This window comes from Atractosteus spatula, unplaced genomic scaffold (genome assembly GCF_055471065.1).
Source record: "Atractosteus spatula isolate fAtrSpa1 unplaced genomic scaffold, fAtrSpa1.hap1 Scaffold_27, whole genome shotgun sequence".
Lineage (NCBI taxonomy): Eukaryota > Metazoa > Chordata > Actinopteri > Semionotiformes > Lepisosteidae > Atractosteus > Atractosteus spatula.
Window position 1 is genome coordinate 22,640 of NW_028296841.1, and position 24,999 is coordinate 47,638.

The 24,999-nt window shown below is 61.1% G+C and overlaps 20 non-coding genes across 20 annotated transcripts; all 20 read right to left on the reverse strand.

Moving 5' to 3' along the window:
• Nucleotides 1-620: 620 nt before the first annotated feature.
• On the reverse strand, nt 621-813 carry LOC148807643 (U2 spliceosomal RNA). Its single transcript, XR_016088807.1, has one exon. It is a non-coding gene; the product is annotated as a U2 spliceosomal RNA (small nuclear RNA).
• A 785-nt stretch (nt 814-1,598) lies between these two features.
• LOC148807644 (U2 spliceosomal RNA) lies at nt 1,599-1,789 on the reverse strand. Its single transcript, XR_016088831.1, has one exon. It is a non-coding gene; the product is annotated as a U2 spliceosomal RNA (small nuclear RNA).
• Nucleotides 1,790-2,574: 785 nt separating this feature from the next.
• On the reverse strand, nt 2,575-2,765 carry LOC148807645 (U2 spliceosomal RNA). Its single transcript, XR_016088832.1, has one exon. It is a non-coding gene; the product is annotated as a U2 spliceosomal RNA (small nuclear RNA).
• Nucleotides 2,766-3,552: 787 nt separating this feature from the next.
• LOC148807646 (U2 spliceosomal RNA) lies at nt 3,553-3,743 on the reverse strand. Its single transcript, XR_016088834.1, has one exon. It is a non-coding gene; the product is annotated as a U2 spliceosomal RNA (small nuclear RNA).
• Nucleotides 3,744-4,528: 785 nt separating this feature from the next.
• Nucleotides 4,529-4,718, reverse strand: LOC148807647 (U2 spliceosomal RNA). The gene has a single exon (XR_016088828.1). It is a non-coding gene; the product is annotated as a U2 spliceosomal RNA (small nuclear RNA).
• A 6,270-nt stretch (nt 4,719-10,988) lies between these two features.
• Nucleotides 10,989-11,179, reverse strand: LOC148807648 (U2 spliceosomal RNA). Its single transcript, XR_016088835.1, has one exon. It is a non-coding gene; the product is annotated as a U2 spliceosomal RNA (small nuclear RNA).
• A 781-nt stretch (nt 11,180-11,960) lies between these two features.
• LOC148807649 (U2 spliceosomal RNA) lies at nt 11,961-12,151 on the reverse strand. The gene has a single exon (XR_016088836.1). It is a non-coding gene; the product is annotated as a U2 spliceosomal RNA (small nuclear RNA).
• A 783-nt stretch (nt 12,152-12,934) lies between these two features.
• On the reverse strand, nt 12,935-13,125 carry LOC148807650 (U2 spliceosomal RNA). The gene has a single exon (XR_016088837.1). It is a non-coding gene; the product is annotated as a U2 spliceosomal RNA (small nuclear RNA).
• A 782-nt stretch (nt 13,126-13,907) lies between these two features.
• On the reverse strand, nt 13,908-14,098 carry LOC148807651 (U2 spliceosomal RNA). The gene has a single exon (XR_016088838.1). It is a non-coding gene; the product is annotated as a U2 spliceosomal RNA (small nuclear RNA).
• Nucleotides 14,099-14,884: 786 nt separating this feature from the next.
• On the reverse strand, nt 14,885-15,075 carry LOC148807652 (U2 spliceosomal RNA). The gene has a single exon (XR_016088839.1). It is a non-coding gene; the product is annotated as a U2 spliceosomal RNA (small nuclear RNA).
• A 783-nt stretch (nt 15,076-15,858) lies between these two features.
• On the reverse strand, nt 15,859-16,049 carry LOC148807653 (U2 spliceosomal RNA). Its single transcript, XR_016088840.1, has one exon. It is a non-coding gene; the product is annotated as a U2 spliceosomal RNA (small nuclear RNA).
• A 785-nt stretch (nt 16,050-16,834) lies between these two features.
• Nucleotides 16,835-17,025, reverse strand: LOC148807654 (U2 spliceosomal RNA). The gene has a single exon (XR_016088841.1). It is a non-coding gene; the product is annotated as a U2 spliceosomal RNA (small nuclear RNA).
• A 785-nt stretch (nt 17,026-17,810) lies between these two features.
• Nucleotides 17,811-18,001, reverse strand: LOC148807655 (U2 spliceosomal RNA). Its single transcript, XR_016088842.1, has one exon. It is a non-coding gene; the product is annotated as a U2 spliceosomal RNA (small nuclear RNA).
• A 785-nt stretch (nt 18,002-18,786) lies between these two features.
• LOC148807656 (U2 spliceosomal RNA) lies at nt 18,787-18,976 on the reverse strand. The gene has a single exon (XR_016088806.1). It is a non-coding gene; the product is annotated as a U2 spliceosomal RNA (small nuclear RNA).
• Nucleotides 18,977-19,761: 785 nt separating this feature from the next.
• LOC148807657 (U2 spliceosomal RNA) lies at nt 19,762-19,952 on the reverse strand. Its single transcript, XR_016088843.1, has one exon. It is a non-coding gene; the product is annotated as a U2 spliceosomal RNA (small nuclear RNA).
• Nucleotides 19,953-20,736: 784 nt separating this feature from the next.
• On the reverse strand, nt 20,737-20,927 carry LOC148807658 (U2 spliceosomal RNA). The gene has a single exon (XR_016088845.1). It is a non-coding gene; the product is annotated as a U2 spliceosomal RNA (small nuclear RNA).
• A 785-nt stretch (nt 20,928-21,712) lies between these two features.
• On the reverse strand, nt 21,713-21,903 carry LOC148807659 (U2 spliceosomal RNA). The gene has a single exon (XR_016088846.1). It is a non-coding gene; the product is annotated as a U2 spliceosomal RNA (small nuclear RNA).
• A 783-nt stretch (nt 21,904-22,686) lies between these two features.
• LOC148807660 (U2 spliceosomal RNA) lies at nt 22,687-22,877 on the reverse strand. Its single transcript, XR_016088847.1, has one exon. It is a non-coding gene; the product is annotated as a U2 spliceosomal RNA (small nuclear RNA).
• A 785-nt stretch (nt 22,878-23,662) lies between these two features.
• On the reverse strand, nt 23,663-23,853 carry LOC148807661 (U2 spliceosomal RNA). The gene has a single exon (XR_016088848.1). It is a non-coding gene; the product is annotated as a U2 spliceosomal RNA (small nuclear RNA).
• A 785-nt stretch (nt 23,854-24,638) lies between these two features.
• Nucleotides 24,639-24,829, reverse strand: LOC148807662 (U2 spliceosomal RNA). The gene has a single exon (XR_016088849.1). It is a non-coding gene; the product is annotated as a U2 spliceosomal RNA (small nuclear RNA).
• Nucleotides 24,830-24,999: the final 170 nt, after the last annotated feature.

Here is a 24,999-nt window from a genome sequence, read left to right on the forward strand (position 1 = left end):
CGGGGGCCCTGCTCTTTGATCTCCTGTCAACGGCCCGACAACGACCGCAGCCGCGGGGGGCGCCAGCCGGCCGGCCTCCTTAGCTTAGGCCCCTCCCACCAGCAGCAGCCGTGCCGAGTGAGCTGCAAGCGAAAGCGGACCGTCGGCACCTGCGGGCAGAGGCAAGGGGCAGCGCTCTCTCGGGAGGGACGGGGACACACACACACCTGCCTGCCTGCCGAAAAAAAGAAAGAAAAGGTGTATATACTAAGTTTTTTGGAGGGAAAACGGCCGGCTGTCGAAAGGGGCCCGCCTGCAAGGACGGGGCACACACACACACACACACACACACACACACACACACACACACACACACACACAGCCACGCCTGCCTCCCTGGAAAAAGGAGGAAAAAACTAAGTTTTTTGGAGGGAAAACGCACGGGAGCCGAAAAGGGGGCCGGCCTGCTTGCCGAGAGAGTCGAGGCGCGGGAAAGTGCACGGAGGGAGCACGGGAACGGGGAGGGGGAGAGAGAGAGACACAGAGACACACAGATGGACGAGAGACGAGACCGGAGAGGAAGGAGCTCCGGTCCACCTCGCTTGCTTGCTAGCTACGTCTGTCTTTTCACCGCTGAGAGAAGGTAGTGCACCGTTCCCGGAGGCGCTGCAATACCGGGCCGATGCGTGGAGAGGACGGAGCAAGCTCCTGATCCAGCTCCCTGTTCCAAAAATCCGTTTAATATGTGGTCCCCCGATGGGGGACGCGTATCAGATATTAAACTGATAAGAACAGATACTACACTTGATCTTAGCCAAAAGGCCGAGAAGCGATGCCCGACGCCGGCCTTGGGCGGGCGCGCGGGCGTCCGGCTGGCGCGCAGCGGCGCAGGCCGACGCCTCTGGAGCCCGGTCCGCACGCGGCTGCCGGCCGCCCGGACTCCGCTCTCCCCCTCTCTTGCCTGCCTGCTTGCTCGCCTGCCTGCCCGCCAGTCCCGGGCGGGGGCCCTGCTCTTTGATCTCCTGTCAACGGCCCGACAACGACCGCAGCCGCGGGGGGCGCCAGCCGGCCGGCCTCCTTAGCTTAGGCCCCTCCCACCAGCAGCAGCCGTGCCGAGTGAGCTGCAAGCGAAAGCGGACCGTCGGCACCTGCGGGCAGAGGCAAGGGGCAGCGCTCTCTCGGGAGGGACGGGGACACACACACACCTGCCTGCCTGCCGAAAAAAAGAAAGAAAAGGTGTATATACTAAGTTTTTTGGAGGGAAAACGGCCGGCTGTCGAAAGGGGCCCGCCTGCAAGGACGGGGACACACACACACACACACACACACACACACACACACACACACACACACACACAAGCCACGCCTGCCTCCCTGGAAAAAGGAGGAAAAAACTAAGTTTTTTGGAGGGAAAACGCACGGGAGCCGAAAAGGGGGCCGGCCTGCTTGCCGAGAGAGTCGAGGCGCGGGAAAGTGCACGGAGGGAGCACGGGAACGGGGAGGGGGAGAGAGAGAGACACAGAGACACACAGATGGACGAGAGACGAGACCGGAGAGGAAGGAGCTCCGGTCCACCTCGCTTGCTTGCTAGCTACGTCTGTCTTTTCACCGCTGAGAGAAGGTAGTGCACCGTTCCCGGAGGCGCTGCAATACCGGGCCGATGCGTGGAGAGGACGGAGCAAGCTCCTGATCCAGCTCCCTGTTCCAAAAATCCGTTTAATATGTGGTCCCCCGATGGGGGACGTATCAGATATTAAACTGATAAGAACAGATACTACACTTGATCTTAGCCAAAAGGCCGAGAAGCGATGCCCGACGCCGGCCTTGGGCGGGCGCGCGGGCGTCCGGCTGGCGCGCAGCGGCGCAGGCCGACGCCTCTGGAGCCCGGTCCGCACGCGGCTGCCGGCCGCCCGGACTCCGCTCTCCCCCTCTCTTGCCTGCCTGCTTGCTCGCCTGCCTGCCCGCCAGTCCCGGGCGGGGGCCCTGCTCTTTGATCTCCTGTCAACGGCCCGACAACGACCGCAGCCGCGGGGGGCGCCAGCCGGCCGGCCTCCTTAGCTTAGGCCCCTCCCACCAGCAGCAGCCGTGCCGAGTGAGCTGCAAGCGAAAGCGGACCGTCGGCACCTGCGGGCAGAGGCAAGGGGCAGCGCTCTCTCGGGAGGGACGGGGACACACACACACCTGCCTGCCTGCCGAAAAAAAGAAAGAAAAGGTGTATATACTAAGTTTTTTGGAGGGAAAACGGCCGGCTGTCGAAAGGGGCCCGCCTGCAAGGACGGGGACACACACACACACACACACACACACACACACACACACACACACACACACACAAGCCACGCCTGCCTCCCTGGAAAAAGGAGGAAAAAACTAAGTTTTTTGGAGGGAAAACGCACGGGAGCCGAAAAGGGGGCCGGCCTGCTTGCCGAGAGAGTCGAGGCGCGGGAAAGTGCACGGAGGGAGCACGGGAACGGGGAGGGGGAGAGAGAGAGACACAGAGACACACAGATGGACGAGAGACGAGACCGGAGAGGAAGGAGCTCCGGTCCACCTCGCTTGCTTGCTAGCTACGTCTGTCTTTTCACCGCTGAGAGAAGGTAGTGCACCGTTCCCGGAGGCGCTGCAATACCGGGCCGATGCGTGGAGAGGACGGAGCAAGCTCCTGATCCAGCTCCCTGTTCCAAAAATCCGTTTAATATGTGGTCCCCCGATGGGGGACGTATCAGATATTAAACTGATAAGAACAGATACTACACTTGATCTTAGCCAAAAGGCCGAGAAGCGATGCCCGACGCCGGCCTTGGGCGGGCGCGCGGGCGTCCGGCTGGCGCGCAGCGGCGCAGGCCGACGCCTCTGGAGCCCGGTCCGCACGCGGCTGCCGGCCGCCCGGACTCCGCTCTCCCCCTCTCTTGCCTGCCTGCTTGCTCGCCTGCCTGCCCGCCAGTCCCGGGCGGGGGCCCTGCTCTTTGATCTCCTGTCAACGGCCCGACAACGACCGCAGCCGCGGGGGGCGCCAGCCGGCCGGCCTCCTTAGCTTAGGCCCCTCCCACCAGCAGCAGCCGTGCCGAGTGAGCTGCAAGCGAAAGCGGACCGTCGGCACCTGCGGGCAGAGGCAAGGGGCAGCGCTCTCTCGGGAGGGACGGGGACACACACACACCTGCCTGCCTGCCGAAAAAAAGAAAGAAAAGGTGTATATACTAAGTTTTTTGGAGGGAAAACGGCCGGCTGTCGAAAGGGGCCCGCCTGCAAGGACGGGGACACACACACACACACACACACACACACACACACACACACACACACACACACACAAGCCACGCCTGCCTCCCTGGAAAAAGGAGGAAAAAACTAAGTTTTTTGGAGGGAAAACGCACGGGAGCCGAAAAGGGGGCCGGCCTGCTTGCCGAGAGAGTCGAGGCGCGGGAAAGTGCACGGAGGGAGCACGGGAACGGGGAGGGGGAGAGAGAGAGACACAGAGACACACAGATGGACGAGAGACGAGACCGGAGAGGAAGGAGCTCCGGTCCACCTCGCTTGCTTGCTAGCTACGTCTGTCTTTTCACCGCTGAGAGAAGGTAGTGCACCGTTCCCGGAGGCGCTGCAATACCGGGCCGATGCGTGGAGAGGACGGAGCAAGCTCCTGATCCAGCTCCCTGTTCCAAAAATCCGTTTAATATGTGGTCCCCCGATGGGGGACGTATCAGATATTAAACTGATAAGAACAGATACTACACTTGATCTTAGCCAAAAGGCCGAGAAGCGATGCCCGACGCCGGCCTTGGGCGGGCGCGCGGGCGTCCGGCTGGCGCGCAGCGGCGCAGGCCGACGCCTCTGGAGCCCGGTCCGCACGCGGCTGCCGGCCGCCCGGACTCCGCTCTCCCCCTCTCTTGCCTGCCTGCTTGCTCGCCTGCCTGCCCGCCAGTCCCGGGCGGGGGCCCTGCTCTTTGATCTCCTGTCAACGGCCCGACAACGACCGCAGCCGCGGGGGGCGCCAGCCGGCCGGCCTCCTTAGCTTAGGCCCCTCCCACCAGCAGCAGCCGTGCCGAGTGAGCTGCAAGCGAAAGCGGACCGTCGGCACCTGCGGGCAGAGGCAAGGGGCAGCGCTCTCTCGGGAGGGACGGGGACACACACACACCTGCCTGCCTGCCGAAAAAAAGAAAGAAAAGGTGTATATACTAAGTTTTTTGGAGGGAAAACGGCCGGCTGTCGAAAGGGGCCCGCCTGCAAGGACGGGGACACACACACACACACACACACACACACACACACACACACACACACACACACAAGCCACGCCTGCCTCCCTGGAAAAAGGAGGAAAAAACTAAGTTTTTTGGAGGGAAAACGCACGGGAGCCGAAAAGGGGGCCGGCCTGCTTGCCGAGAGAGTCGAGGCGCGGGAAAGTGCACGGAGGGAGCACGGGAACGGGGAGGGGGAGAGAGAGAGACACAGAGACACACAGATGGACGAGAGACGAGACCGGAGAGGAAGGAGCTCCGGTCCACCTCGCTTGCTTGCTAGCTACGTCTGTCTTTTCACCGCTGAGAGAAGGTAGTGCACCGTTCCCGGAGGCGCTGCAATACCGGGCCGATGCGTGGAGAGGACGGAGCAAGCTCCTGATCCAGCTCCCTGTTCCAAAAATCCGTTTAATATGTGGTCCCCCGATGGGGGACGTATCAGATATTAAACTGATAAGAACAGATTTTTTTTTTTTTTTTTTTTTTATTACAAAAATACAGAATACAACAAACCAAAATCATTATCATCTGGAAACAATAGAACCCCAAACTACATAAAACTTACATAAACCGTTCATTAACATAATCCCGCCCCTTATGCAAAACCAGCCCCTCCCCAAATCCCCTATTGCTCCCATATTCTTAGAAATACAAAGTACAGACACACAAGTCCCCTAAAGAACACAAACTGTACACCAAGATCACCCCAATGAAAACAACCCCTTCCAACGTTCTTTTGCCGCGGCGAAACCCCATCTCCGAACGTCCCACTGGATACGTCTGGCGACGTCGTGCCGCGCCTTCCAGGCAATGTTGTCTGCTGAGTCTCCCCTTCCGTGGCTGATCAACTCCTTCCGGGAGGCCCAAAGATAAAACTTAACAAGACTGATCACCAGCCACACTAGGAAAGCACGATTCCACTTGCGGGGCCCCGGGACACCTTTGAGAACTGTGTGGCTGGACAGCACCAAATCACCCATTACTCGTGAACACAAATCTCCACACAAACCCCACACCCTTTGTGCAAACACACACCCCCAGAACACATGCAGGACTGTTTCAGGCTCTAGACAATCCGGACGAGGACACCTGTTGTGTCTAGAGAGACCATGGTTGTGGAGGGTCTCTCTAACAGGCAGGCGGTTCCAGAGGGCAAGCCAGTTTAGATCCCTGAGTCTGTTATCTAGGCCCGCGGGTTGGATTTGCCGCCAAGCCCCCTCTGAGACCCCAACCACCGCTGGGGTCGTCCTTGCCACCACTGCTTTGTACAAGGCCCTGTGGTCTAGTAAGGCCTGCCCTTCTCTGGCTTCAGGATGCCTTCTCAGCCACTTCCTAGCGTGCCCGTAGTGCGGGGGCAGTTGCTCAGCGCTAGGTGTCCTATTAGACCAGACCACAAGGTGCCTCACAGTGGCAGCCAGCCATAACCTTATAAAATAAACACACAGGTGGTCGGGGTCCTCGTGGAGGGTCTTGCACAGACCCGCCACGAACAGGGTGTCTAACTTAGCCGGCAAATCTGGGACAGTTCTCCCCCCTTCCTCAATTGGTCTGCACATCTCCACCCGGGCGATATACTCATATCCTCCGCCCCAAATGAAGCGGAAGACGGCTCTCACCAGGTCTCTTCTAAGGCAGACAGGCAACGGAAACACCCTGGCCAGATATAGTAAAGTTGGCAGGACATCCACTTTTAAAACCAACACCTTACCAGAGTAGGACAGTGATCTGTCCTGCCACATACCCAATTTTTGGTTCACTTTCCGCAACCTGTCCTCCCAGTTCAACCTGGCGGAGTCACCCGAGTGGAAACGGATGCCCAAGATCTTTACTGGGCCCGACTCCAGGGGGAGGCCGCCCACCTCTTCTCTCCTGTCCCTCCATTTGCCGAAGTACTTGATTGCGCACTTGTCCCTGTTTAAACGGGACCCAGTGCAGGCTGAGTGTTCGTCCAACAGTTCAAGTACCCGGCAAATACTACTGTCAGATGTCAGGAACAGGGAGATGTCATCGGCATACGCCGCGACCTTCACCTGTTCACCCCCGCTGCCTGGGACTACCACGCCCTCGATCAGAGGGTCCTTACGTATCACGTGGAGGAGGGGCTCAGAGTAGAGGACGTAAAGCAGGGGAGACAGGGGGCACCCCTGCCTCACCCCGCACCCGACCGGCACTCCGGCCCCCACTCTCCCGTTGATACTCACCCGAGACACGACTCCGTTATACAGGGTCTGGATCCATCTGACGAAGGTGTGGCCCACGCCCAGCCGTATCAGCACCTCCCAGAGGAAAGCATGGTGGACCCTATCAAAAGCCTTACTCTGGTCGAGGCTGACCAGCATGAGCGCCAGTCCGCGGTCTTCTACCCATGCCACCGTGTCCCTGATGAGGTGGAGATTCCAAACGATCCTCCGGCCCTCGACACTGCAGGTCTGGTCTCTGCAGACCAGATCTGGCATAACCTTCCTCAGTCGATTACCCAGCACCTTAGCGAGGATCTTGTAATCGGTGCAGAGTAACTGGATCGGCCTCCAGTTTTCCAGATCGGTCTTCTCACCCTTTTTGAAGATGAGGGACAACACCCCAACCTTCATAGTTGTCCCCATCTCCCCTACCTGCAATATCTCACCAAAGACCTCCATAAGCATCGGTTGTAACAAATCCCAAAAGGCGATGTAGAAATCTGTGGGCAGGCCGTCAAGCCCTGGGGCGGTTCCCTTGCGCAGGCCAGCTGCCGCCGCTTTCAGCTCGGCGGCAGTCAGACTCCCCTCCAGGTCTGGGGCGACCTTGGATCTCTTTTCTATGCCCGTCAACCAGTCCTCCCACCGGCTCGAATCCACGGGTTTCTCTGCAAACAAGGACCTATAGAACTCCGAGGCGCACTCCACCATCTGTGACCCGTCGCACGTCACCGTACCGTCTGCTTGGCGTAGCGCCTCGAAGCTGGTCCTTGCCTGCCTTACCCGGACCGAGCCGAAGAAGCGGGACGAGCATTTCTCCTCGTCCTCAATCAGGTCGCCCTTCAGCCTGAACAGGAAGTCTCTAGCTCGCGAAGACCAGATCTCTTTTAAACTATTCCTGATCTCAGCGGCCTTGTCCGCGTCAAAGGAGCCGCCGCCATTAAAGGCCGCGTACACCGCCTCTAGCTCTTGTTGTAAACGGGCTAGAGTCTCCCTACCCACAGACTGCCTGTGCCGGCAATAACTTATGGAGGCCCTGGCTATGGCCCTCTTGCAGGCTTCCCACCAAAGGACCGCCGTCGGAAAACTCCACCTCTTCCTCTGGAAGCTGCCCAGCAGGCTCGCTATCCGGGCTAGGTATTCTGCCTCGGACAGAACCTGCACGTTCAGCCTCCAGCACCGGGTTTTAAAGGTAGAAGCCTCAGGGATCACGGTAGCAGACAGCAGGAGGTGATCAGAGAACCAAACCGGGATAACCCGCCTGGACTGGACTACCCCTTTTAGGGAGGTGAAAACGTAGTCCAGCCGCCTGAAACTGTCTCGCCCGTTACTCCAAGTAAAAACCTTGGAGGCCGGACCGAAACCCTCAAAGCAGTCCTGCAAATTGAAACGGAGAATTAATTCCCGCAACGCACACACACCCGAACCACGCACATCACTCAAGTCTATGTTAAAATCGCCCCCCACTAGAACAGAACGGTTGGTAAAGAGCAGCGGCTCTAACTCCTGTAAAAAGGACGCCTGAAGGCGCCTTTCTGCCGGCCCATATACAGCGATTAGCCGGACCCGCTTTGCGTCCCATACCCCATCTACCATTAGGAGGCGTCCTGGAACAACCGACGTGGCCTCACTGGCCACGAAATTCGGTGTCCCACAGAGGATGCCCACACCTGAAGAGTGGACCCCCCCAACACTCCACCATGAGTCCCCTCTATGCCAGTCGCTCTTGAATTCAAGCACATCTCTCCTCGACCCCAAGTGCGCTTCTTGAATAAAACAAAAGCTAAAGTGTCTCTCAGCCAGATCTTTAAAGACTGCGACACGCTTAACCTTGTTTTTCAGGCCTCTGACGTTGGCCGAGCCGATGGTGCAGTTCATGAGGAAGAAGTTGGGGCCTGCAACCGGAAAAGTGCCCTCAATTGAAGCGACCCGGGGGATCCTCAAGGTCACCGGGACTCAGGAAGCCGGCTACCGACGGGGAGGCCGGCTCGTAGATGGAGTCTTCGTCCATGCCTGGTATGCCGCTAAGGGGTATGGAGTCACTCTCTTCTGAGTCGATTGAGAATCCAGGTTGGGGGCATTGCTCTATTCCCATCGCCCCTTCCCCGGCGCGCTCCGCCCAGGAGAAGTGCGACACGTTTGAGGGGGGGGGTATCCCCCCTCCTTTTTCTTCTTCTTGCTGCAAACCGGGCCTCTCTATGGCAGCATCCGTCTTTCCCATCTCTTGTTCTGTACCGATGTCGGGTTCATCCTCTGTCGGGTCCTGTTCAACCTTCTCTTCTTCTCCTGGGTCCACCACCTCCTCTATTTCCCCGTCCACCCTGGTTTCGTTTCCCTCTTCCGACGATTCCTCAGGAGCTGCGGATTCACTATCAGACACCATAAAGTCCTCGACTGGGGAAACTAATGCCTCCTTGGGTCTTTTATCTCCAACCCAATGGGCCTCTTCTTCGGATGACTCCCTTTGTCGTTTCTCCTTTTTCTCCTTCTTCTCCTTCGTCTTCTTCTTCTTTCTTTTCACGATGGTCCAATTGTCATCTGAAGATGCCGCCTCTCTGGCTCCCTCACCTGGTGCCGCAGGCGCCTGGCTATCGGAGTCAAGATCTTGATGTTCTGCTCTCTCTTCCTCTGCAGCTACCTGGGAACCTGGGATCGAGACCAGTGACGATGTATCCTCACCTGCCTCCTGTTCCGCTGGGCCCACACCTTGGTGAGTATGATCTTCGCCTTGCCTCTCCTGCAATCCTGATGTTCCTGCGTGCGCTTCCGCCTCACCCGAAACGACTGAGGCAAAGCTGCGGGCTTTCTTTGGGCAACTTCTGTACTGATGCCCTTCATCGCCGCACAGGTTGCACACCAAGTCATGGCGGCACATTGTCGCCACGTGCCCGAGTCGGCCGCACCGCCTACAGATTTCCGTCTTGCACTCTGCCCCCAAGTGACCTTCTTGCCCACATCTCCTGCAAGTTTTCGGTTGTCCAGGGTACACCAGGAAACCTCTGTTGGGACCAATGTTAAAGGTAGATGGGGGGTGCAGTACGCCTCCGGCTGTCATCAGGCTGGTCCGGAACCTGGCCATGTATCGCCATTTTGCCGTCCAGACGTTCTCCTCGTCGGTTACCTTTTTCCCCTCGCCCTGGATGTCCACGAATCTCTTCAGAAAAGTAGCAACATCAGATTCCGGCACGTGGCCGTTGAACATGTGGACAGTGATAGGCCGAAGTTCGCGAGCAAACAAAGGTTCGATCAAAAATTTTGCTAAGGGGTCTGTATCCCTCAGTAATTCCACCTTGTTCCAAACTCGGATAACTTCTGGTTCTGAAGTCACAGTTAAATCATAAAGATTCCTGTTCTGAAAGTCCTGAATACATAGAATGTCTTCCTTCCTGACTCCTAGCAAGCTGAACACAATTCTTCTCTCAAAGGTTCGCCTGACCATCCATTCCGCCGAGTCCTCCTGATTCTTTAAAACAAAGCGCACCGTGCGCCGCATCTGCCCCTCACGGGACAGAGGGCGCCCGGCCGCCGAAGGGAAAGGCAACTCACCCAGCGCTGCCATCTGGGAGCCACACCTTCACCCCCTGGGCTTCACCCAGAGCGATTCCAGTGGTGGCTCGATGTCTTCCGGACTTGCAGTCTTCTCTGGGTGTCTTCTGCCTGGATGCGATCCTGTTGCCTTCCCTGTAGTGATGTCCCCTCAGGTAGGGTCCGCCGCTCTCTCCGTCCTTCGCCCTTCTCGTCCTTTAGCAAGCCCTCCAGCCGCGGTCAAGCCACGCACCTTTGGATCTTGGCCAAAAGGCCGAGAAGCGATGCCCGACGCCGGCCTTGGGCGGGCGCGCGGGCGTCCGGCTGGCGCGCAGCGGCGCAGGCCGACGCCTCTGGAGCCCGGTCCGCACGCGGCTGCCGGCCGCCCGGACTCCGCTCTCCCCCTCTCTTGCCTGCCTGCTTGCTCGCCTGCCTGCCCGCCAGTCCCGGGCGGGGGCCCTGCTCTTTGATCTCCTGTCAACGGCCCGACAACGACCGCAGCCGCGGGGGGCGCCAGCCGGCCGGCCTCCTTAGCTTAGGCCCCTCCCACCAGCAGCAGCCGTGCCGAGTGAGCTGCAAGCGAAAGCGGACCGTCGGCACCTGCGGGCAGAGGCAAGGGGCAGCGCTCTCTCGGGAGGGACGGGGACACACACACACCTGCCTGCCTGCCGAAAAAAAGAAAGAAAAGGTGTATATACTAAGTTTTTTGGAGGGAAAACGGCCGGCTGTCGAAAGGGGCCCGCCTGCAAGGACGGGGACACACACACACACACACACACACACACACACACACACACACACACACACAAGCCACGCCTGCCTCCCTGGAAAAAGGAGGAAAAAACTAAGTTTTTTGGAGGGAAAACGCACGGGAGCCGAAAAGGGGGCCGGCCTGCTTGCCGAGAGAGTCGAGGCGCGGGAAAGTGCACGGAGGGAGCACGGGAACGGGGAGGGGGAGAGAGAGAGACACAGAGACACACAGATGGACGAGAGACGAGACCGGAGAGGAAGGAGCTCCGGTCCACCTCGCTTGCTTGCTAGCTACGTCTGTCTTTTCACCGCTGAGAGAAGGTAGTGCACCGTTCCCGGAGGCGCTGCAATACCGGGCCGATGCGTGGAGAGGACGGAGCAAGCTCCTGATCCAGCTCCCTGTTCCAAAAATCCGTTTAATATGTGGTCCCCCGATGGGGGACGTATCAGATATTAAACTGATAAGAACAGATACTACACTTGATCTTAGCCAAAAGGCCGAGAAGCGATGCCCGACGCCGGCCTTGGGCGGGCGCGCGGGCGTCCGGCTGGCGCGCAGCGGCGCAGGCCGACGCCTCTGGAGCCCGGTCCGCACGCGGCTGCCGGCCGCCCGGACTCCGCTCTCCCCCTCTCTTGCCTGCCTGCTTGCTCGCCTGCCTGCCCGCCAGTCCCGGGCGGGGGCCCTGCTCTTTGATCTCCTGTCAACGGCCCGACAACGACCGCAGCCGCGGGGGGCGCCAGCCGGCCGGCCTCCTTAGCTTAGGCCCCTCCCACCAGCAGCAGCCGTGCCGAGTGAGCTGCAAGCGAAAGCGGACCGTCGGCACCTGCGGGCAGAGGCAAGGGGCAGCGCTCTCTCGGGAGGGACGGGGACACACACACACCTGCCTGCCTGCCGAAAAAAAGAAAGAAAAGGTGTATATACTAAGTTTTTTGGAGGGAAAACGGCCGGCTGTCGAAAGGGGCCCGCCTGCAAGGACGGGGACACACACACACACACACACACACACACACACACACACACACACACACAAGCCACGCCTGCCTCCCTGGAAAAAGGAGGAAAAAACTAAGTTTTTTGGAGGGAAAACGCACGGGAGCCGAAAAGGGGGCCGGCCTGCTTGCCGAGAGAGTCGAGGCGCGGGAAAGTGCACGGAGGGAGCACGGGAACGGGGAGGGGGAGAGAGAGAGACACAGAGACACACAGATGGACGAGAGACGAGACCGGAGAGGAAGGAGCTCCGGTCCACCTCGCTTGCTTGCTAGCTACGTCTGTCTTTTCACCGCTGAGAGAAGGTAGTGCACCGTTCCCGGAGGCGCTGCAATACCGGGCCGATGCGTGGAGAGGACGGAGCAAGCTCCTGATCCAGCTCCCTGTTCCAAAAATCCGTTTAATATGTGGTCCCCCGATGGGGGACGTATCAGATATTAAACTGATAAGAACAGATACTACACTTGATCTTAGCCAAAAGGCCGAGAAGCGATGCCCGACGCCGGCCTTGGGCGGGCGCGCGGGCGTCCGGCTGGCGCGCAGCGGCGCAGGCCGACGCCTCTGGAGCCCGGTCCGCACGCGGCTGCCGGCCGCCCGGACTCCGCTCTCCCCCTCTCTTGCCTGCCTGCTTGCTCGCCTGCCTGCCCGCCAGTCCCGGGCGGGGGCCCTGCTCTTTGATCTCCTGTCAACGGCCCGACAACGACCGCAGCCGCGGGGGGCGCCAGCCGGCCGGCCTCCTTAGCTTAGGCCCCTCCCACCAGCAGCAGCCGTGCCGAGTGAGCTGCAAGCGAAAGCGGACCGTCGGCACCTGCGGGCAGAGGCAAGGGGCAGCGCTCTCTCGGGAGGGACGGGGACACACACACACCTGCCTGCCTGCCGAAAAAAAGAAAGAAAAGGTGTATATACTAAGTTTTTTGGAGGGAAAACGGCCGGCTGTCGAAAGGGGCCCGCCTGCAAGGACGGGGACACACACACACACACACACACACACACACACACACACACACACACACACAAGCCACGCCTGCCTCCCTGGAAAAAGGAGGAAAAAACTAAGTTTTTTGGAGGGAAAACGCACGGGAGCCGAAAAGGGGGCCGGCCTGCTTGCCGAGAGAGTCGAGGCGCGGGAAAGTGCACGGAGGGAGCACGGGAACGGGGAGGGGGAGAGAGAGAGACACAGAGACACACAGATGGACGAGAGACGAGACCGGAGAGGAAGGAGCTCCGGTCCACCTCGCTTGCTTGCTAGCTACGTCTGTCTTTTCACCGCTGAGAGAAGGTAGTGCACCGTTCCCGGAGGCGCTGCAATACCGGGCCGATGCGTGGAGAGGACGGAGCAAGCTCCTGATCCAGCTCCCTGTTCCAAAAATCCGTTTAATATGTGGTCCCCCGATGGGGGACGTATCAGATATTAAACTGATAAGAACAGATACTACACTTGATCTTAGCCAAAAGGCCGAGAAGCGATGCCCGACGCCGGCCTTGGGCGGGCGCGCGGGCGTCCGGCTGGCGCGCAGCGGCGCAGGCCGACGCCTCTGGAGCCCGGTCCGCACGCGGCTGCCGGCCGCCCGGACTCCGCTCTCCCCCTCTCTTGCCTGCCTGCTTGCTCGCCTGCCTGCCCGCCAGTCCCGGGCGGGGGCCCTGCTCTTTGATCTCCTGTCAACGGCCCGACAACGACCGCAGCCGCGGGGGGCGCCAGCCGGCCGGCCTCCTTAGCTTAGGCCCCTCTCACCAGCAGCAGCCGTGCCGAGTGAGCTGCAAGCGAAAGCGGACCGTCGGCACCTGCGGGCAGAGGCAAGGGGCAGCGCTCTCTCGGGAGGGACGGGGACACACACACACCTGCCTGCCTGCCGAAAAAAAGAAAGAAAAGGTGTATATACTAAGTTTTTTGGAGGGAAAACGGCCGGCTGTCGAAAGGGGCCCGCCTGCAAGGACGGGGACACACACACACACACACACACACACACACACACACACACACACACACACAGCCACGCCTGCCTCCCTGGAAAAAGGAGGAAAAAACTAAGTTTTTTGGAGGGAAAACGCACGGGAGCCGAAAAGGGGGCCGGCCTGCTTGCCGAGAGAGTCGAGGCGCGGGAAAGTGCACGGAGGGAGCACGGGAACGGGGAGGGGGAGAGAGAGAGACACAGAGACACACAGATGGACGAGAGACGAGACCGGAGAGGAAGGAGCTCCGGTCCACCTCGCTTGCTTGCTAGCTACGTCTGTCTTTTCACCGCTGAGAGAAGGTAGTGCACCGTTCCCGGAGGCGCTGCAATACCGGGCCGATGCGTGGAGAGGACGGAGCAAGCTCCTGATCCAGCTCCCTGTTCCAAAAATCCGTTTAATATGTGGTCCCCCGATGGGGGACGTATCAGATATTAAACTGATAAGAACAGATACTACACTTGATCTTAGCCAAAAGGCCGAGAAGCGATGCCCGACGCCGGCCTTGGGCGGGCGCGCGGGCGTCCGGCTGGCGCGCAGCGGCGCAGGCCGACGCCTCTGGAGCCCGGTCCGCACGCGGCTGCCGGCCGCCCGGACTCCGCTCTCCCCCTCTCTTGCCTGCCTGCTTGCTCGCCTGCCTGCCCGCCAGTCCCGGGCGGGGGCCCTGCTCTTTGATCTCCTGTCAACGGCCCGACAACGACCGCAGCCGCGGGGGGCGCCAGCCGGCCGGCCTCCTTAGCTTAGGCCCCTCCCACCAGCAAGCAGCCGTGCCGAGTGAGCTGCAAGCGAAAGCGGACCGTCGGCACCTGCGGGCAGAGGCAAGGGGCAGCGCTCTCTCGGGAGGGACGGGGACACACACACACCTGCCTGCCTGCCGAAAAAAAGAAAGAAAAGGTGTATATACTAAGTTTTTTGGAGGGAAAACGGCCGGCTGTCGAAAGGGGCCCGCCTGCAAGGACGGGGACACACACACACACACACACACACACACACACACACACACACACACACACACAAGCCACGCCTGCCTCCCTGGAAAAAGGAGGAAAAAACTAAGTTTTTTGGAGGGAAAACGCACGGGAGCCGAAAAGGGGGCCGGCCTGCTTGCCGAGAGAGTCGAGGCGCGGGAAAGTGCACGGAGGGAGCACGGGAACGGGGAGGGGGAGAGAGAGAGACACAGAGACACACAGATGGACGAGAGACGAGACCGGAGAGGAAGGAGCTCCGGTCCACCTCGCTTGCTTGCTAGCTACGTCTGTCTTTTCACCGCTGAGAGAAGGTAGTGCACCGTTCCCGGAGGCGCTGCAATACCGGGCCGATGCGTGGAGAGGACGGAGCAAGCTCCTGATCCAGCTCCCTGTTCCAAAAATCCGTTTAATATGTGGTCCCCCGATGGGGGACGTATCAGATATTAAACTGATAAGAACAGATACTACACTTGATCTTAGCCAAAAGGCCGAGAAGCGATGCCCGACGCCGGCCTTGGGCGGGCGCGCGGGCGTCCGGCTGGCGCGCAGCGGCGCAGGCCGACGCCTCTGGAGCCCGGTCCGCACGCGGCTGCCGGCCGCCCGGACTCCGCTCTCCCCCTCTCTTGCCTGCCTGCTTGCTCGCCTGCCTGCCCGCCAGTCCCGGGCGGGGGCCCTGCTCTTTGATCTCCTGTCAACGGCCCGACAACGACCGCAGCCGCGGGGGGCGCCAGCCGGCCGGCCTCCTTAGCTTAGGCCCCTCCCACCAGCAGCAGCCGTGCCGAGTGAGCTGCAAGCGAAAGCGGACCGTCGGCACCTGCGGGCAGAGGCAAGGGGCAGCGCTCTCTCGGGAGGGACGGGGACACACACACACCTGCCTGCCTGCCGAAAAAAAGAAAGAAAAGGTGTATATACTAAGTTTTTTGGAGGGAAAACGGCCGGCTGTCGAAAGGGGCCCGCCTGCAAGGACGGGGACACACACACACACACACACACACACACACACACACACACACACACACACAAGCCACGCCTGCCTCCCTGGAAAAAGGAGGAAAAAACTAAGTTTTTTGGAGGGAAAACGCACGGGAGCCGAAAAGGGGGCCGGCCTGCTTGCCGAGAGAGTCGAGGCGCGGGAAAGTGCACGGAGGGAGCACGGGAACGGGGAGGGGGAGAGAGAGAGACACAGAGACACACAGATGGACGAGAGACGAGACCGGAGAGGAAGGAGCTCCGGTCCACCTCGCTTGCTTGCTAGCTACGTCTGTCTTTTCACCGCTGAGAGAAGGTAGTGCACCGTTCCCGGAGGCGCTGCAATACCGGGCCGATGCGTGGAGAGGACGGAGCAAGCTCCTGATCCAGCTCCCTGTTCCAAAAATCCGTTTAATATGTGGTCCCCCGATGGGGGACGTATCAGATATTAAACTGATAAGAACAGATACTACACTTGATCTTAGCCAAAAGGCCGAGAAGCGATGCCCGACGCCGGCCTTGGGCGGGCGCGCGGGCGTCCGGCTGGCGCGCAGCGGCGCAGGCCGACGCCTCTGGAGCCCGGTCCGCACGCGGCTGCCGGCCGCCCGGACTCCGCTCTCCCCCTCTCTTGCCTGCCTGCTTGCTCGCCTGCCTGCCCGCCAGTCCCGGGCGGGGGCCCTGCTCTTTGATCTCCTGTCAACGGCCCGACAACGACCGCAGCCGCGGGGGGCGCCAGCCGGCCGGCCTCCTTAGCTTAGGCCCCTCCCACCAGCAGCAGCCGTGCCGAGTGAGCTGCAAGCGAAAGCGGACCGTCGGCACCTGCGGGCAGAGGCAAGGGGCAGCGCTCTCTCGGGAGGGACGGGGACACACACACACCTGCCTGCCTGCCGAAAAAAAGAAAGAAAAGGTGTATATACTAAGTTTTTTGGAGGGAAAACGGCCGGCTGTCGAAAGGGGCCCGCCTGCAAGGACGGGGACACACACACACACACACACACACACACACACACACACACACACACACACACAAGCCACGCCTGCCTCCCTGGAAAAAGGAGGAAAAAACTAAGTTTTTTGGAGGGAAAACGCACGGGAGCCGAAAAGGGGGCCGGCCTGCTTGCCGAGAGAGTCGAGGCGCGGGAAAGTGCACGGAGGGAGCACGGGAACGGGGAGGGGGAGAGAGAGAGACACAGAGACACACAGATGGACGAGAGACGAGACCGGAGAGGAAGGAGCTCCGGTCCACCTCGCTTGCTTGCTAGCTACGTCTGTCTTTTCACCGCTGAGAGAAGGTAGTGCACCGTTCCCGGAGGCGCTGCAATACCGGGCCGATGCGTGGAGAGGACGGAGCAAGCTCCTGATCCAGCTCCCTGTTCCAAAAATCCGTTTAATATGTGGTCCCCCGATGGGGGACGTATCAGATATTAAACTGATAAGAACAGATACTACACTTGATCTTAGCCAAAAGGCCGAGAAGCGATGCCCGACGCCGGCCTTGGGCGGGCGCGCGGGCGTCCGGCTGGCGCGCAGCGGCGCAGGCCGACGCCTCTGGAGCCCGGTCCGCACGCGGCTGCCGGCCGCCCGGACTCCGCTCTCCCCCTCTCTTGCCTGCCTGCTTGCTCGCCTGCCTGCCCGCCAGTCCCGGGCGGGGGCCCTGCTCTTTGATCTCCTGTCAACGGCCCGACAACGACCGCAGCCGCGGGGGGCGCCAGCCGGCCGGCCTCCTTAGCTTAGGCCCCTCCCACCAGCAGCAGCCGTGCCGAGTGAGCTGCAAGCGAAAGCGGACCGTCGGCACCTGCGGGCAGAGGCAAGGGGCAGCGCTCTCTCGGGAGGGACGGGGACACACACACACCTGCCTGCCTGCCGAAAAAAAGAAAGAAAAGGTGTATATACTAAGTTTTTTGGAGGGAAAACGGCCGGCTGTCGAAAGGGGCCCGCCTGCAAGGACGGGGACACACACACACACACACACACACACACACACACACACACACACACACACACAAGCCACGCCTGCCTCCCTGGAAAAAGGAGGAAAAAACTAAGTTTTTTGGAGGGAAAACGCACGGGAGCCGAAAAGGGGGCCGGCCTGCTTGCCGAGAGAGTCGAGGCGCGGGAAAGTGCACGGAGGGAGCACGGGAACGGGGAGGGGGAGAGAGAGAGACACAGAGACACACAGATGGACGAGAGACGAGACCGGAGAGGAAGGAGCTCCGGTCCACCTCGCTTGCTTGCTAGCTACGTCTGTCTTTTCACCGCTGAGAGAAGGTAGTGCACCGTTCCCGGAGGCGCTGCAATACCGGGCCGATGCGTGGAGAGGACGGAGCAAGCTCCTGATCCAGCTCCCTGTTCCAAAAATCCGTTTAATATGTGGTCCCCCGATGGGGGACGTATCAGATATTAAACTGATAAGAACAGATACTACACTTGATCTTAGCCAAAAGGCCGAGAAGCGATGCCCGACGCCGGCCTTGGGCGGGCGCGCGGGCGTCCGGCTGGCGCGCAGCGGCGCAGGCCGACGCCTCTGGAGCCCGGTCCGCACGCGGCTGCCGGCCGCCCGGACTCCGCTCTCCCCCTCTCTTGCCTGCCTGCTTGCTCGCCTGCCTGCCCGCCAGTCCCGGGCGGGGGCCCTGCTCTTTGATCTCCTGTCAACGGCCCGACAACGACCGCAGCCGCGGGGGGCGCCAGCCGGCCGGCCTCCTTAGCTTAGGCCCCTCCCACCAGCAGCAGCCGTGCCGAGTGAGCTGCAAGCGAAAGCGGACCGTCGGCACCTGCGGGCAGAGGCAAGGGGCAGCGCTCTCTCGGGAGGGACGGGGACACACACACACCTGCCTGCCTGCCGAAAAAAAGAAAGAAAAGGTGTATATACTAAGTTTTTTGGAGGGAAAACGGCCGGCTGTCGAAAGGGGCCCGCCTGCAAGGACGGGGACACACACACACACACACACACACACACACACACACACACACACACACACACAAGCCACGCCTGCCTCCCTGGAAAAAGGAGGAAAAAACTAAGTTTTTTGGAGGGAAAACGCACGGGAGCCGAAAAGGGGGCCGGCCTGCTTGCCGAGAGAGTCGAGGCGCGGGAAAGTGCACGGAGGGAGCACGGGAACGGGGAGGGGGAGAGAGAGAGACACAGAGACACACAGATGGACGAGAGACGAGACCGGAGAGGAAGGAGCTCCGGTCCACCTCGCTTGCTTGCTAGCTACGTCTGTCTTTTCACCGCTGAGAGAAGGTAGTGCACCGTTCCCGGAGGCGCTGCATACCGGGCCGATGCGTGGAGAGGACGGAGCAAGCTCCTGATCCAGCTCCCTGTTCCAAAAATCCGTTTAATATGTGGTCCCCCGATGGGGGACGTATCAGATATTAAACTGATAAGAACAGATACTACACTTGATCTTAGCCAAAAGGCCGAGAAGCGATGCCCGACGCCGGCCTTGGGCGGGCGCGCGGGCGTCCGGCTGGCGCGCAGCGGCGCAGGCCGACGCCTCTGGAGCCCGGTCCGCACGCGGCTGCCGGCCGCCCGGACTCCGCTCTCCCCCTCTCTTGCCTGCCTGCTTGCTCGCCTGCCTGCCCGCCAGTCCCGGGCGGGGGCCCTGCTCTTTGATCTCCTGTCAACGGCCCGACAACGACCGCAGCCGCGGGGGGCGCCAGCCGGCCGGCCTCCTTAGCTTAGGCCCCTCCCACCAGCAGCAGCCGTGCCGAGTGAGCTGCAAGCGAAAGCGGACCGTCGGCACCTGCGGGCAGAGGCAAGGGGCAGCGCTCTCTCGGGAGGGACGGGGACACACACACACCTGCCTGCCTGCCGAAAAAAAGAAAGAAAAGGTGTATATACTAAGTTTTTTGGAGGGAAAACGGCCGGCTGTCGAAAGGGGCCCGCCTGCAAGGACGGGGACACACACACACACACACACACACACACACACACACACACACACACACACACAAGCCACGCCTGCCTCCCTGGAAAAAGGAGGAAAAAACTAAGTTTTTTGGAGGGAAAACGCACGGGAGCCGAAAAGGGGGCCGGCCTGCTTGCCGAGAGAGTCGAGGCGCGGGAAAGTGCACGGAGGGAGCACGGGAACGGGGAGGGGGAGAGAGAGAGACACAGAGACACACAGATGGACGAGAGACGAGACCGGAGAGGAAGGAGCTCCGGTCCACCTCGCTTGCTTGCTAGCTACGTCTGTCTTTTCACCGCTGAGAGAAGGTAGTGCACCGTTCCCGGAGGCGCTGCAATACCGGGCCGATGCGTGGAGAGGACGGAGCAAGCTCCTGATCCAGCTCCCTGTTCCAAAAATCCGTTTAATATGTGGTCCCCCGATGGGGGACGTATCAGATATTAAACTGATAAGAACAGATACTACACTTGATCTTAGCCAAAAGGCCGAGAAGCGATGCCCGACGCCGGCCTTGGGCGGGCGCGCGGGCGTCCGGCTGGCGCGCAGCGGCGCAGGCCGACGCCTCTGGAGCCCGGTCCGCACGCGGCTGCCGGCCGCCCGGACTCCGCTCTCCCCCTCTCTTGCCTGCCTGCTTGCTCGCCTGCCTGCCCGCCAGTCCCGGGCGGGGGCCCTGCTCTTTGATCTCCTGTCAACGGCCCGACAACGACCGCAGCCGCGGGGGGCGCCAGCCGGCCGGCCTCCTTAGCTTAGGCCCCTCTCACCAGCAGCAGCCGTGCCGAGTGAGCTGCAAGCGAAAGCGGACCGTCGGCACCTGCGGGCAGAGGCAAGGGGCAGCGCTCTCTCGGGAGGGACGGGGACACACACACACCTGCCTGCCTGCCGAAAAAAAGAAAGAAAAGGTGTATATACTAAGTTTTTTGGAGGGAAAACGGCCGGCTGTCGAAAGGGGCCCGCCTGCAAGGACGGGGACACACACACACACACACACACACACACACACACACACACACACACACACACAGCCACGCCTGCCTCCCTGGAAAAAGGAGGAAAAAACTAAGTTTTTTGGAGGGAAAACGCACGGGAGCCGAAAAGGGGGCCGGCCTGCTTGCCGAGAGAGTCGAGGCGCGGGAAAGTGCACGGAGGGAGCACGGGAACGGGGAGGGGGAGAGAGAGAGACACAGAGACACACAGATGGACGAGAGACGAGACCGGAGAGGAAGGAGCTCCGGTCCACCTCGCTTGCTTGCTAGCTACGTCTGTCTTTTCACCGCTGAGAGAAGGTAGTGCACCGTTCCCGGAGGCGCTGCAATACCGGGCCGATGCGTGGAGAGGACGGAGCAAGCTCCTGATCCAGCTCCCTGTTCCAAAAATCCGTTTAATATGTGGTCCCCCGATGGGGGACGTATCAGATATTAAACTGATAAGAACAGATACTACACTTGATCTTAGCCAAAAGGCCGAGAAGCGATGCCCGACGCCGGCCTTGGGCGGGCGCGCGGGCGTCCGGCTGGCGCGCAGCGGCGCAGGCCGACGCCTCTGGAGCCCGGTCCGCACGCGGCTGCCGGCCGCCCGGACTCCGCTCTCCCCCTCTCTTGCCTGCCTGCTTGCTCGCCTGCCTGCCCGCCAGTCCCGGGCGGGGGCCCTGCTCTTTGATCTCCTGTCAACGGCCCGACAACGACCGCAGCCGCGGGGGGCGCCAGCCGGCCGGCCTCCTTAGCTTAGGCCCCTCCCACCAGCAGCAGCCGTGCCGAGTGAGCTGCAAGCGAAAGCGGACCGTCGGCACCTGCGGGCAGAGGCAAGGGGCAGCGCTCTCTCGGGAGGGACGGGGACACACACACACCTGCCTGCCTGCCGAAAAAAAGAAAGAAAAGGTGTATATACTAAGTTTTTTGGAGGGAAAACGGCCGGCTGTCGAAAGGGGCCCGCCTGCAAGGACGGGGACACACACACACACACACACACACACACACACACACACACACACACACACACAAGCCACGCCTGCCTCCCTGGAAAAAGGAGGAAAAAACTAAGTTTTTTGGAGGGAAAACGCACGGGAGCCGAAAAGGGGGCCGGCCTGCTTGCCGAGAGAGTCGAGGCGCGGGAAAGTGCACGGAGGGAGCACGGGAACGGGGAGGGGGAGAGAGAGAGACACAGAGACACACAGATGGACGAGAGACGAGACCGGAGAGGAAGGAGCTCCGGTCCACCTCGCTTGCTTGCTAGCTACGTCTGTCTTTTCACCGCTGAGAGAAGGTAGTGCACCGTTCCCGGAGGCGCTGCAATACCGGGCCGATGCGTGGAGAGGACGGAGCAAGCTCCTGATCCAGCTCCCTGTTCCAAAAATCCGTTTAATATGTGGTCCCCCGATGGGGGACGTATCAGATATTAAACTGATAAGAACAGATACTACACTTGATCTTAGCCAAAAGGCCGAGAAGCGATGCCCGACGCCGGCCTTGGGCGGGCGCGCGGGCGTCCGGCTGGCGCGCAGCGGCGCAGGCCGACGCCTCTGGAGCCCGGTCCGCACGCGGCTGCCGGCCGCCCGGACTCCGCTCTCCCCCTCTCTTGCCTGCCTGCTTGCTCGCCTGCCTGCCCGCCAGTCCCGGGCGGGGGCCCTGCTCTTTGATCTCCTGTCAACGGCCCGACAACGACCGCAGCCGCGGGGGGCGCCAGCCGGCCGGCCTCCTTAGCTTAGGCCCCTCCCACCAGCAGCAGCCGTGCCGAGTGAGCTGCAAGCGAAAGCGGACCGTCGGCACCTGCGGGCAGAGGCAAGGGGCAGCGCTCTCTCGGGAGGGACGGGGACACACACACACCTGCCTGCCTGCCGAAAAAAAGAAAGAAAAGGTGTATATACTAAGTTTTTTGGAGGGAAAACGGCCGGCTGTCGAAAGGGGCCCGCCTGCAAGGACGGGGACACACACACACACACACACACACACACACACACACACACACACACACACAAGCCACGCCTGCCTCCCTGGAAAAAGGAGGAAAAAACTAAGTTTTTTGGAGGGAAAACGCACGGGAGCCGAAAAGGGGGCCGGCCTGCTTGCCGAGAGAGTCGAGGCGCGGGAAAGTGCACGGAGGGAGCACGGGAACGGGGAGGGGGAGAGAGAGAGACACAGAGACACACAGATGGACGAGAGACGAGACCGGAGAGGAAGGAGCTCCGGTCCACCTCGCTTGCTTGCTAGCTACGTCTGTCTTTTCACCGCTGAGAGAAGGTAGTGCACCGTTCCCGGAGGCGCTGCAATACCGGGCCGATGCGTGGAGAGGACGGAGCAAGCTCCTGATCCAGCTCCCTGTTCCAAAAATCCGTTTAATATGTGGTCCCCCGATGGGGGACGTATCAGATATTAAACTGATAAGAACAGATACTACACTTGATCTTAGCCAAAAGGCCGAGAAGCGATGCCCGACGCCGGCCTTGGGCGGGCGCGCGGGCGTCCGGCTGGCGCGCAGCGGCGCAGGCCGACGCCTCTGGAGCCCGGTCCGCACGCGGCTGCCGGCCGCCCGGACTCCGCTCTCCCCCTCTCTTGCCTGCCTGCTTGCTCGCCTGCCTGCCCGCCAGTCCCGGGCGGGGGCCCTGCTCTTTGATCTCCTGTCAACGGCCCGACAACGACCGCAGCCGCGGGGGGCGCCAGCCGGCCGGCCTCCTTAGCTTAGGCCCCTCCCACCAGCAGCAGCCGTGCCGAGTGAGCTGCAAGCGAAAGCGGACCGTCGGCACCTGCGGGCAGAGGCAAGGGGCAGCGCTCTCTCGGGAGGGACGGGGACACACACACACCTGCCTGCCTGCCGAAAAAAAGAAAGAAAAGGTGTATATACTAAGTTTTTTGGAGGGAAAACGGCCGGCTGTCGAAAGGGGCCCGCCTGCAAGGACGGGGACACACACACACACACACACACACACACACACACACACACACACACACACACAAGCCACGCCTGCCTCCCTGGAAAAAGGAGGAAAAAACTAAGTTTTTTGGAGGGAAAACGCACGGGAGCCGAAAAGGGGGCCGGCCTGCTTGCCGAGAGAGTCGAGGCGCGGGAAAGTGCACGGAGGGAGCACGGGAACGGGGAGGGGGAGAGAGAGAGACACAGAGACACACAGATGGACGAGAGACGAGACCGGAGAGGAAGGAGCTCCGGTCCACCTCGCTTGCTTGCTAGCTACGTCTGTCTTTTCACCGCTGAGAGAAGGTAGTGCACCGTTCCCGGAGGCGCTGCAATACCGGGCCGATGCGTGGAGAGGACGGAGCAAGCTCCTGATCCAGCTCCCTGTTCCAAAAATCCGTTTAATATGTGGTCCCCCGATGGGGGACGTATCAGATATTAAACTGATAAGAACAGATACTACACTTGATCTTAGCCAAAAGGCCGAGAAGCGATGCCCGACGCCGGCCTTGGGCGGGCGCGCGGGCGTCCGGCTGGCGCGCAGCGGCGCAGGCCGACGCCTCTGGAGCCCGGTCCGCACGCGGCTGCCGGCCGCCCGGACTCCGCTCTCCCCCTCTCTTGCCTGCCTGCTTGCTCGCCTGCCTGCCCGCCAGTCCCGGGCGGGGGCCCTGCTCTTTGATCTCCTGTCAACGGCCCGACAACGACCGCAGCCGCGGGGGGCGCCAGCCGGCCGGCCTCCTTAGCTTAGGCCCCTCCCACCAGCAGCAGCCGTGCCGAGTGAGCTGCAAGCGAAAGCGGACCGTCGGCACCTGCGGGCAGAGGCAAGGGGCAGCGCTCTCTCGGGAGGGACGGGGACACACACACACCTGCCTGCCTGCCGAAAAAAAGAAAGAAAAGGTGTATATACTAAGTTTTTTGGAGGGAAAACGGCCGGCTGTCGAAAGGGGCCCGCCTGCAAGGACGGGGACACACACACACACACACACACACACACACACACACACACACACACACACACAAGCCACGCCTGCCTCCCTGGAAAAAGGAGGAAAAAACTAAGTTTTTTGGAGGGAAAACGCACGGGAGCCGAAAAGGGGGCCGGCCTGCTTGCCGAGAGAGTCGAGGCGCGGGAAAGTGCACGGAGGGAGCACGGGAACGGGGAGGGGGAGAGAGAGAGACACAGAGACACACAGATGGACGAGAGACGAGACCGGAGAGGAAGGAGCTCCGGTCCACCTCGCTTGCTTGCTAGCTACGTCTGTCTTTTCACCGCTGAGAGAAGGTAGTGCACCGTTCCCGGAGGCGCTGCAATACCGGGCCGATGCGTGGAGAGGACGGAGCAAGCTCCTGATCCAGCTCCCTGTTCCAAAAATCCGTTTAATATGTGGTCCCCCGATGGGGGACGTATCAGATATTAAACTGATAAGAACAGATACTACACTTGATCTTAGCCAAAAGGCCGAGAAGCGATGCCCGACGCCGGCCTTGGGCGGGCGCGCGGGCGTCCGGCTGGCGCGCAGCGGCGCAGGCCGACGCCTCTGGAGCCCGGTCCGCACGCGGCTGCCGGCCGCCCGGACTCCGCTCTCCCCCTCTCTTGCCTGCCTGCTTGCTCGCCTGCCTGCCCGCCAGTCCCGGGCGGGG